Here is an 11888-nt window from a genome sequence, read left to right on the forward strand (position 1 = left end):
TGATGACGTCAGATTATATATCATACTTGCTTGAGTTTAGACGTACACCATTGTATTATTCTTAAATGCTGATTCGAATGTCGATGTCATGCAGGTTTACCTGTTTTTTATATATATTTTTTTATTTGATTACTGAGCTAAATACTCTCTAAGAAACAGTCCTTCTGGCCTTGCAACAATAGAAAATGTTTCGAAAACTTATTCTTCAATAGTGTACAATCACTATAGTTTGGGTGAGCGAATGTTGTATAACGTCACATGCAGTGGGAAGTATTTCCACACAGTACCTCGCAGTCACTACTGTCCCATGATAACATCTATCCATATGTGTCTTGACACCTTACCCCTGTGAATACGATTGTGAGACCCAACCTACAGCACCTAATGGTTGTTGAAAGAGCTTGGGTGGTCCGGTTCGGATGTATCCCGATAGCGATCTGTGCTTATGATGTCAATCACTGGATTGTCTGGTTTAAGTATGTATATGTTGTCATATAGTTTGATTGTTGCTGAGTGCAAACAAACAAAAACAACAACAAAAACAACAACAACAAAAACAACAACAAACAAACAAACAAAATAAAACCAAAAAACAACAAACTTGACACGTCTTTTATATTAAGCATTGACTCCAGCAGCACGCTATAAGAAAATATGAATACTTACTTCTTGTTTCCTATCGCGGGCTGACCCCAAAATGTTTTTGAATCTCTTACGGCCATGCATTATGAGCGGTTATGTAAACGCTGTTCTGGTACAGTTGGTTTCGTTTTAGTATTGAGCATGTTAATTTCAGTTTCGATGTTTTACATACTTATAACTGACAAACAATGCTGTTCACATTTATCTTTCATAAGCTTCACATATACAGACGCCTTACTTTCCTTTATCATAGTTGTTTGTACCAAAACGGGATCGGGTGGTCAGGTTCGCTGACTTGGTTGACACATGCCATCGTACCTCTGTTGCGCAGATCGCAGATTGTAACCCAAGCATGTCGCAAGAGGCGACTAACGGGATCGGGTGGTCAGGCTCGCTGACATGGTTGACACATGTCATCGTACCTCTGTTGCGCAGATCGATGCTCATGCTGTTGATCACTGGATTGTCTGGTCCAGACTCGATTATTTACAGACCGCCGCCATATAGCTGGAATATTGCTGAGTGCGGCGTTAAACAACAAACCAAAAAAAAACCTAGTATGCACATTATTTTAACTAGAACACAGACTTACTGGTGTGTCACATTCAGCAGTAATCCAACTATATGACGTCAGCTTGTCCGGACCAGACCAGACACTTGAGTAATTGACATCGACAGCATTGATAATGTAGCTGTGATACGATGATACGCATCAAACAGGTGTGTCCATGGTCGTTTCAGAAACGTGGTGGAGCGGTGGGATAGCCTAGTGGTTAGAGCGTTCGCTCGTCACGCCGAAGACACCGGGTTCGATTCCCCACGTGGGCACAATGTGTGAATACCATTTCAGGTGTCTCCCGATGTGATATTGCTGGACTATTGCAAAAAGCGGCGTAAAACCTAACTCACTCACTCACTCGGTAACACGGTACATGCCTGCGATGTGACACACGGACGCTGCTGATAATCAATGCGTGAAGAGGATCTCTAACCCGGATCTTTACCAACGAGTTTCACATGATAATCAATTAATTTCAATTACTTTATTTCAGAGGTATAACAGATTGTGAAGAGGATGATTTTTGACCAAAACGCCTTCATCATGAATATCCCGAGGAACCGCATCGTGCGGAACAACATCCACAACGGCGTTGACAGAGATGACGTCATCAGTGACGTCATCGAAAAAGATGACGACTCCGACGTAGAAATGGAAGACCTCGATATCAAACGTGAGACAGATTCCTTCGGCGACTCAGAAGTTGGAGGTAAGAACCATGTACAGTGTTACCCCCTTAGACGGACACTGCAGATACTGGACACTTTTGTGAATCTAGACTAGACAGCCAGGTGTTAGAGAAGCACGTGCACAAGTGCCGACAAAGTTAATGATTCATTAACCTGTGCTGTGCCGTCTCCATCCTTTCTCGCACACCTGGCTGTCCCTTTCTCTGCACTCCTCCCTCGTAAAAAATAGTGAACTGTGTCAATATTTTAGTGATAGTTTGTTAAACAACTTTTTTAATTTTAAGACATAAATTCTGCAAACAAATCACAGAGTTAGTCTGATATTTTGATTATGATCCGCGTTTCATTGAGTATTATATGTTTATTAGTTTTCGAGTTAGATTGCAATTCATCGGTCCGCTTTTGAGCCAAATGCACTATAGAGCGGGAGTAATAAACTTGGACGCTACCTTGAATCCTTTCCGGCTTCCTACATATCTAGATGTTATCACTTTGAAACCCATTAGTCTGTCCCCTTAATCCAAACCGGATGGGTACAACTGGTCATCATCAAAGGCCCATTACCTAGCACCCTCGTTTACGGACAATTCACCACTGAATGGTTTAGCTCGGATTAAGGGGTTTCCTTAATGTTTACGCGCTGAAATTACTTAGCACCCTCCTTAATCCAGAAACAACCTTAATCCGGACAACTATCTTTGATTGTATAGCTCGGAATAAGGGGGTGTCGTTAATGTTCACGCAGTGATGTTACTCAGCCCCCTCGTTAATCCAGAAAAAGTCTTAATCCGGACAACCACCTTCACAATCACCTTTTATAAGTATAGCTCGTTAATGTTCACGCACTGAGATATATTTCACCGCTGACTTTGATCTGTTGCAGATGCTGTGGAGCCAGTGCGGTAGTGGCACGAAATTCGCGAGCTTTGTGCACGTGTGCTGAAATCAACAACAGCGGATCAGACATTGCTGTCATCAGCTGATCCCTGGAAGGGACACTGACAATTTTCTTTTACCTTGTGCCATTAGAGTGTTTGTAAATAATCACACACAGACGTCAACTCGAAACAGAATATGAATAAAGATATAATCATGAGATTAACACATTCGTACAATGTCACCAACGTAGATCTATGCTCATGATGTCAATCACTGGATTGTCTGATTCAGACTCGATGATTTTTATGCCGCCCTACTTTAGCAGTAAAATTGGTGTTCGCGATGTTAGACAAACAAACAAAAAGGTAACATTATTTTTGGCCGAATTATGGATTCGCAGTATGTTTTACGCTCATACATGGCCCCAAAGGGTTATCTCCCATTTGAGCATTTGACAGCGCGCAGGTATGCACGAACTAGAAGGTTAACACATACATGGCCCCATAGTGCACCAAGACAATGGTCATTCCCTTTATTATATCATTGTCCTATAACCCATTAGAGGACAAAAACGCTCCAATGCCAATTTTGTCAGATATTTAATTTCTTTATCACTGGCCGTGTAGTTTATTTAGTTCCGAAAGCGTTTGTTCCCACATATAGACATTCACTGAACCAGGTGTCTGCGACCCCGGAGAAGCAAATATAAAAGGAGGCAACTCGAAACTGGAAGTCCAGCTTGACTGAAGTGAAAAGCCTGCCCAGGTTTACATGCCTCTCATGCGAGATTCTGTCTTGTTGATGTGACCTATCTTCATGCAGTGGTTGTCACAAGTCGAACGTTTGCTTGTTGTTTAACGCCGCATTCAGACAATCCAGTGATCAACATCATGAACATAAATCTACGCAATAAGGGCACGATGACATGTGTCAGCCAAGTCTGCGACCCCGTTTGTCGCCTCTTACGATAAGCACCAGATGCTGACCAATTCCAGCCCGGATCCTCACGGGTCGGCATGTTGTTGTATATGGGATGTGAGGGTAAAGGAAGTTTTAAACGAAACGTTAAAAATACATAATGAAAAACGAATAATGAACATTTGAGCATCAGTTTTACCCAATAAAAAACACAAATATTGCACAACATACAATTGTTGCTTTGTTGTTTATTTCCTTCAATTGTTCTTTGAATATATCAGTTTGTGATTGCAACAATCACTCTAGATCGCCTCCGTGCGTGGTGTAGTGGTTAGAGCGTCCGCCCGGAGAGCGGATGGTCGCGGGTTCGATCCCCGACTGCGTCATACCAAAAGACGTTAAAATATGGTACTTGTTGGTCCCTGTCTGGCGCTCGGCATTAATGGGTACAACAAGGACTGGTCGGCTCGGAGTCAGTATAATGTGTCTGAGTGGGGTATTCATGTTTCACTGCGGCATGGTATCTCAGTGGGCTAGCACTATAAAACCAGCTTCAGTCTGGGCTAGTACAAGCAGCCGCACATACACATACACACACATGCACGTCGTCATATGAGCGAAATATTCTCCAGCACGACGTAAAACCCAATTTCACCTCACCTCACCTCACCTCTACAGAGTTATGTCCCTTGGGCACACCAGGAACCTATAATAACTATTATGCTTTACAGTTTCCAGCTCCATGCCCATCCTCGAAGGTTTCACTAAAACAGCGGGATCAGGTGGTCAGGCTCGCTGACTTGATTGACACATGTCATCGTATCCCAATTGCGTAAAACGATGCTCATGATGTTGATCACTGGATTGTCTGGTCCACACTCGATTATTTATAGATGGCTGCAATATAGCTGGAATATTGCTGAGTGCGGCGTTAAACGACAAACCAACCACTAAAATGGTGCATCACTTCGGGATTTCCTTCCATATAACACGGGACACAAGTTCGTTAACAGGAATATTGTAAAAAGCTGCGTTCACCAAACTCACTATTTCACTGAAATGAGACGAAAGGCCGCTAAAACATTATCCATGCGCAAGGTTTCAAATTCTTTCAAATCCAGAATCATTATCAGGACAAAATCAGGCCTGAAAACCCATGTTCATCGGAATTACGTCACATTGACCCACATACAATAACCCATAAATAACGAAACACAATAAGGGGCTAAATGTATGACTGTAAAATATATCCCATTTTCATGTAATTATTTATATCAAATATTTGGGCGGTGGGGTAGCCTAGTGGTTAAAGCTTTCGTTCGTCACGCCAAAGACCCGGCTTCGATACCCAAATGAGTACAACGTGTGAAGCGAATTTCCGGTGTCCCCCGTTGTGATATTGCTGGAATATTGCTAAATCGCCGTAAAACTGACTAACTCTCTCCCTATATTATTTAAGGTCAAGCATCTCAATTCATCAAAATAAATGATAAAAACAGAAACCAGACACGTATAACTTGGTGTCAGGCAGAATAGCAGAGACGAGCGGTCCTTATTCAAAGTCAGTACAATTTCCCCGCTATCTACGCATCTTTGATAAGGAGATTACGACATAAACAATATCGGTGTCAGAGCTGTCTCCGTTCACCTTTGATCTCCCCGCCAAGGTAAAAACACCAATAATAGACTCACGAGGCAAATTTGACAGGGCAAGTTTAATGTTTAATTAAGATGTTTGACTTATTGAAAGTATAATCTTCTAATCAAACAAAGTTTGACCTGGGATCGACAGTTTTCACATTTTCCATGATGTAGGGGGTCGGCAAACGAACAAGCAATGATGTAAGCGATAAAGCAGTATGTAAATTATGGAGCGTAAATAAAACGGAATTTGATCGTGTAGAACATTGTAAATATTAACATAGCTAGCAGGTAATCGACTTTCGTTTTAAATCAGCTGGAACTACGCGGTAGTGACACTATTGTAGTGATGAAAGCATTTCGTTATGTTTAGACTGAAGAGTGTGTCATGCCGGACTCTAATTATATGTGAGGTCGTATTGGTCCAGATCAGCTTAGTACTGCCGCTGTAAATGTGGTCAAAGTGTACCTAGATGACATGATAGTGTGGACATGACATGACAGACCGTGACCCGACAGGGTATGCTAGTTCAGAAAGAATATGACAGTTCAGGAAATTCGATAGGATGGAGAGGACATGACATGCAAGATATGGACAGGACATGGGAGGACGTGTGTTCAGTACAAGAGAGGGTGGGACAGGGGAGGACATGTTGGTTCAGGACATATTGGTTCAGGATAGGAGAGGACATGTTGGTTCAGGACATATTGGTTCAGGATAGGAGAGGGCATGTTGGTTCAGGACAGGAGGGGACATGTTGGTTCAGGACAGGAGGGGACATGTTGGTTTAGGATAGGAGAGGACATGTTGGTTCAGGACATGTTGGTTCAGGATAGGAGAGGACATGTTGTGTCAGGACAGGAGAGGACATGTTGGTTCAGGACATGTTGGTTCAGGACAGGAGAGGACATGTTGGTTCAGGACATATTGGCTCAGGATAGGAGAGGACATGTTGGTTCAGGACAGGAGAGGACATGTTGGTTCAGGACAGGAGAGGACATGTTGTGTTAGGACAGGAGAGGACATGTTGGTTCAGGACGGGAGAGGACATGTTGGTTCAGGACAGGAGAGGACATGTTGGTTCAGGACAGGAGAGGACATATTGGCTCAGGATAGGAGAGGACATGTTGGTTCAGGACAGGAGAGGACATGTTGTGTCAGGACAGGAGAGGACATGTTGGTTCAGGACAGGAGAGGACATGTTGGTTCAGGACAGGAGAGGACATTTTGTGTCCGGACAGGAGATGACATATTGGCTCAGGACAGGAGAGGACATGTTGGTTCAGGACAGGAGAGGACATGTTGTGTCAGGACAGGAGATGACATGTTGGTTCAGGACAGGAGAGGACATGTTGGTTCAGGACAGGAGAGGACATGTTGGTTCAGGACAGGAGAGGAGAGGACATGTTGGTTCAGGACAGGAGAGGACATGTTGGTTCAGGACAGGAGAGGACATATTGGCTCAGGATAGGAGAGGACATGTTGGTTCAGGACAGGAGAGGACATGTTGTGTTAGGACAGGAGAGGACATATTGGCTCAGGATAGGAGAGGACATGTTGGTTCAGGACAGGAGAGGACATGGTGGTTAAGGACAGGAGAGGACATGTTGTGTCAGGACAGGAGAGGACATGTTGGTTCAGGACGGGAGAGGACATGTTGGTTCAGGACAGGAGAGGACATGTTGGTTCAGGACAGGAGAGGACATATTGGCTCAGGATAGGATAGGACATGTTGGTTCAGGACAGGAGAGGACATGTTGTGTCAGGACAGGAGAGGACATGTTGGCTCAGGACAGGAGAGGACATGTTGGTTCAGGACAGGAGAGGACATTTTGTGTCAGGACAGGAGATGACATATTGGCTCAGGACAGGAGAGGACATGTTGGTTCAGGACAGGAGAGGACATGTTGTGTCAGGACAGGAGAGGACATGTTTGTTCAGGACAGGAGAGGACATGTTGGTTCAGGACAGGAGAGGACATGTTGGTTCAGGACAGGAGAGGACATATTGGTTCAGGACAGGAGAGGACATGTTGGTTCAGGACATGTTGGTTCAGGACAGGAGAGGACATGTTGGTTCAGGACATATTGGTTCAGGACAGGAGAGGAGATATTGGTTCAGGACAGGAGAGGACATGTTGGTTCAGGACAGGAGAGGACATGTTGGTTCAGGACATATTGGTTCAGGACAGGAGAGGAGATATTGGTTCAGGACAGGAGAGGACATGTTGGTTCAGAACAGGAGAGGACATGTTGGTTCAGGACAGGAGAGGACATATTGGTTCAGGACACGTTGGTTCAGGACAGGAGAGGACATGTTGGTTGAGAACAGGACAGGACATGTTGGTTGAGAACAGGAGAGGACGTTTTGGTTAAGAACTTGTTGGTTCAGGATGGGAGAGGACATGCTAGCTCAGAACCGAACGATACGTATCACTTTGGTACAGGCCAAGGCGTGCGAGTTCAGGAAAGCACGGGACATGCTAGTTTAAAGATGTCATAGTTCAAGACACGCGATATTGAGCGCTTGCATGTGATGTTCTACACAGGTCTGCCCTGTCCTCTACTAGCTTGCCCTGTCCTCTACTAGCTTGCCCTGCTATCTACTATCTTGCCCTGTTATCTACTAGCTTGCCCTGTCCTCTAATACCATTCCCTGTCCTCTATTAGCTTGCCTTGTTATCTACTATCTTGCCCTGTTATCTACTAGCTTGCGCTGTTATCTACTAGCTTGTCCTGTCCTCTACTATCTTGCCCTGTTATCTACTAGCTTGCCCTGTCCTCTAATACCATTCCCTGTCCTCTATTAGCTTGCCCTGTTATCTACTAGCTTGCGCTGTTATCTACTAGCTTGCCTTGTCCTCTACTAGCTAGCCCTGTCCTCTACTAGCTTGCCCTGTCATCTACTAGCTTACCCTGTCCTCTACAAGCTTGCCCTGTCCTCTACTAGGTTGCCCTGTCCTCTACTAGCTTACCCTGTCCACTACTAGCTTACCCTGTCCTCTACTAGCTTGCCCTGTCCTCTCCAAGCTTGCTCTGTCCACTACTAGCTTTGCCTGCCCTCTACTAGCTTACCCTATCCTCTACTAGCTTGTCCTGTCCTTTACTAGCTTGCCCTGTCGTCTACTAGCTTACCCGTTATCTACTAGCTAGCCCTGTCATCTACTTGCTTGCCCTGGCCTCTACTAGTTTGCCCTGTCGTCTACTAGCTTACCCTATTATCTACTAGCTTGCCCAAGCCTATACTAGCTTATCCTGTCCTCTACTAGCTTATCCTGTCCTCTACTAGCTTACCCAGTCCACTACTAGCTTACCCTGTCCTCTACTAGCTTGTCCTGTCCTTTACTAGCTTGTCCTGTCCTTTACTAGCTTGCCCTGTGGTCTACTAGCTTACTCTGTTATCTACTAGCTTGCCCTGTCCTCTACTTGCTTGTCCTGTCCTCTACTAGCTTATCCTGTGCTCTACTAGCTTATCCTGTCCTCTACTAGCTTACCCTGTCCACTACTAGCTTATCCTGTCCTCTACTAGCTTACCCTGTCCACTACTAGCTTACCCTGTCCTCTACTAGCTTGCCCTGTCCTCTACTAGCTTGCCCTGTCCTCTACTTGCTTGCCCTGGCTTCTACTAGTTTGCCCTGTCGTCTACTAGCTTACCCTATTATCTACTAGCTTGCCCTAGCCTATACTAGCTTATCCTGTCCTCTACTAGCTTATCCTGTCCCCTACTAGCTTACCCTGTCGTCTACTAGCTTACCCTGTCCACTACTAGCTTACCCTGTCCTCTACTAGCTTGTCCTGTCCTTTACTAGCTTGCCCTGTCGTCTACTAGCTTACTCTGTTATCTACTAGCTTGCCCTGTCCTCTACTAGCTTGTCCTGTCCTCTACTAGCTTATCCTGTCCTCTACTAGCTTATCCTGTCCTCTACTAGCTTACCCTGTCCACTACTGGCTTACCCTGTCCTCTACTAGCTGCCCTGTCCTCTACTAGCTTGTCCTGTCCTTTACTAGCTTGCCCTGTCGTCTACTAGCTTACTCTGTTATCTACTAGCTTGCCCTGTCCTCTACTTGCTTGTCCTGTCCTCTACTAGCTTGCCCTGTCCTCTACTTACTTGTCCTGTCATCTACTAGCTTGTCCTGTCCTCTACTAGCTTATCCTGTCCTCTACTAGCTTGCCCTATTATCTACTAGCTTGCCCTGTCTCCCGCCCCGTAATAAAATGCCATAAGGTTAACAGTCACATGACTATCCCACCGGGTACCCATTTTGTGCTGGGTGAACAGAGTCAATTTTGAACAAACTCACTTGCCTAAGGTGATACCACATATATCACATGCTCTTGTGGGGCAGGACCGAGGTCCTGGAAACTCTCAGGAGTCAAGCTATCAAACACGGTCACCAAGGACTGTCCGCGCTCTGTGTTCTGTGACCTGAGCTCTATGTTCTGTGACCGGGCTCTATGCTCTGTGACCTGAGCTCTATGCACAGGACCACACACCACCACATACGCAACGTAGACAAACGAGGAAGATATCACCAATATATCTGATACTCATGTTGCGCTAGCCTTCGTACACAAAGTGTATGCCCGGAGCGCCAACATAAAAACACTGGTCCAACGGTCACAGTTCAATTTGTAGTTTTCCTTCTCAGCTCCCTGAGAGGAACGCAGCCAAACTTTCCTTGTCAATCGCTCGAGGTTAACAGTAACACTACCATCTCGGGTAATCCGTTTCCTTGTGGGTGAACAGAGGTATATTCGAACAAATTCACGTTCCTATGGAAACACCTCGTATGCTGCATATATATGTACTGCCAATAGAAACAGAAAGTTGGCTATCTCTCCCACGGGAGTGAACGAGTGAGTTTAGTTTTACGCCGCACTCAACAATATTCCAGCTACATGGCGGCGGTCTGTAAATAATCGAGTCGAGACCAGACAATCCAGTGATCAACAGCATGAGCATCGATCTACGCAATCGGGACACGATAACATGTGTCAACCAAGTCAGCGAGTCTGACCACCCGATCCCGTGTGTCGCTTCTTACGATAAGCATCGGTTACTGGAGATCAGTAGTCTAACCCGTACCTTCACGGGTACCCTCCCACGGGAATCGAGTGTTTTCGTTTCGTTATATGGTTCCAAATGAACTTAAAATGAATTTCATTATATATTTAAATACCACATTAAAATCGAATCTTAATCAGTTTTAAAGGAATGTTACCCTACATAGTCTAAACTTGCGAAGCACAACTGATCGTTGGTTAAACATCAAAATCTTACGATTTAGAATTTATCAAACCTCTTAAAACGGTAAAGTAATATTCCACACTTATATTTTCACATTGTCGTTTATAATGTATATTGCATATTCTATTTACACTGTGAATTTTGTTATTTGGGCAGTAAACATGAAGCTGGGTAGACATTAAAAAGTTGAGACGAATTTCACAGACACTTAAAAAGTTTAATTTGCCCATTTCAGCAGTTAAAAATCATTGACAAGCGATCGTAATTACAAAACTGTGACGTGATCACGTCGTCATGACAACGTCGTAAAGCCCCTAAAGGCGTGTAATCACAATACCAGAACGACGCTTATCTCCTGAACACTAATGTAATTAGGTAAGGCTAACGTCTGTAAGCTGGAATATGATCGCGACGATGTAAGAGGATAACACGTCATTAGTGTTTACGTAAACATGCGAGAGAGCGCGACAAACATGCCTAGAGTGGGTCTGAGTTTCATCAACCGTAAACTTCGGACTTGGTCAAATATTAATGCCCGTGCTGTCTGTAATTAGCGGGACTTTGAGGATCGCTGAGATGCTAATGAGGGCAATTTAATAGTGGGGAGGGTTGGGGAGTGAGGGGAGGCATGGCTCGGTGTAACTTACACTGGGGTTTGTGACGGAGTTCAACCCCGATGTCAATATAGATTGACGTACGAAAGAAGGTATACACCTGGCTTGTGGTGGTATTCTCCTAACAACGTGGGTAGTTTGAAAAGTGTTTTGGGAACACGTACACAATGTCTATGAGTTGTAAGCCACAATCAAAACACTTTTCAAAATATTTACGCTACGTTTTGGAAAATATCCCAAAGCACCAACTATGCACTTTCTCTGGTATGTCAGTTTGCTTATGTAATAGAGTCGACTGCAGGGTTTCAACCTACAACACGTGTTAACTTCTTTGAGTGGCATTTTGGAAGTTGGGAAGTACAATATAGAACAAACTTTATGGATAACAACTTCTCCTTATTCGTGAGTGCGACGTTTCGATACAGTTTCTTGTACCGTTGTCAAGCATAATGGAACATGAAGAAGGGGGAAGTATATATATACTGGTTGTAACAATGTAACAAAGAAAACAACATAATTAACATAATTGGCTAGGCAGAAAGCTGATGAAGCCAGAAACAAAGGACAGGCGTGGAAGCCAATGATGTACAAATAATAATGAGATGTTTATACAACAGAGTTTATACAGTAGATTGGGCTTGGTGGATGAGTGCATCATAAGCGGATGGAATGAAGTACCCTTGGTCTCGGTTGATGG

General features: G+C 44.3%; 1 long non-coding RNA gene across 1 annotated transcript; it reads left to right on the forward strand.

The window, feature by feature from the left end:
- The first annotated feature begins 1694 nt into the window (after positions 1–1694).
- Positions 1695–2986, forward strand: LOC124286218. The gene is made up of 2 exons (XR_006900984.1): positions 1695–1910; positions 2774–2986. It is a non-coding gene; the product is annotated as an uncharacterized LOC124286218 (long non-coding RNA).
- Positions 2987–11888: the final 8902 nt, after the last annotated feature.

Source organism: Haliotis rubra, unplaced genomic scaffold (assembly GCF_003918875.1).
Source record: "Haliotis rubra isolate DU_JTF1 unplaced genomic scaffold, ASM391887v1 Scf379, whole genome shotgun sequence".
Classification (NCBI taxonomy): domain Eukaryota; kingdom Metazoa; phylum Mollusca; class Gastropoda; order Lepetellida; family Haliotidae; genus Haliotis; species Haliotis rubra.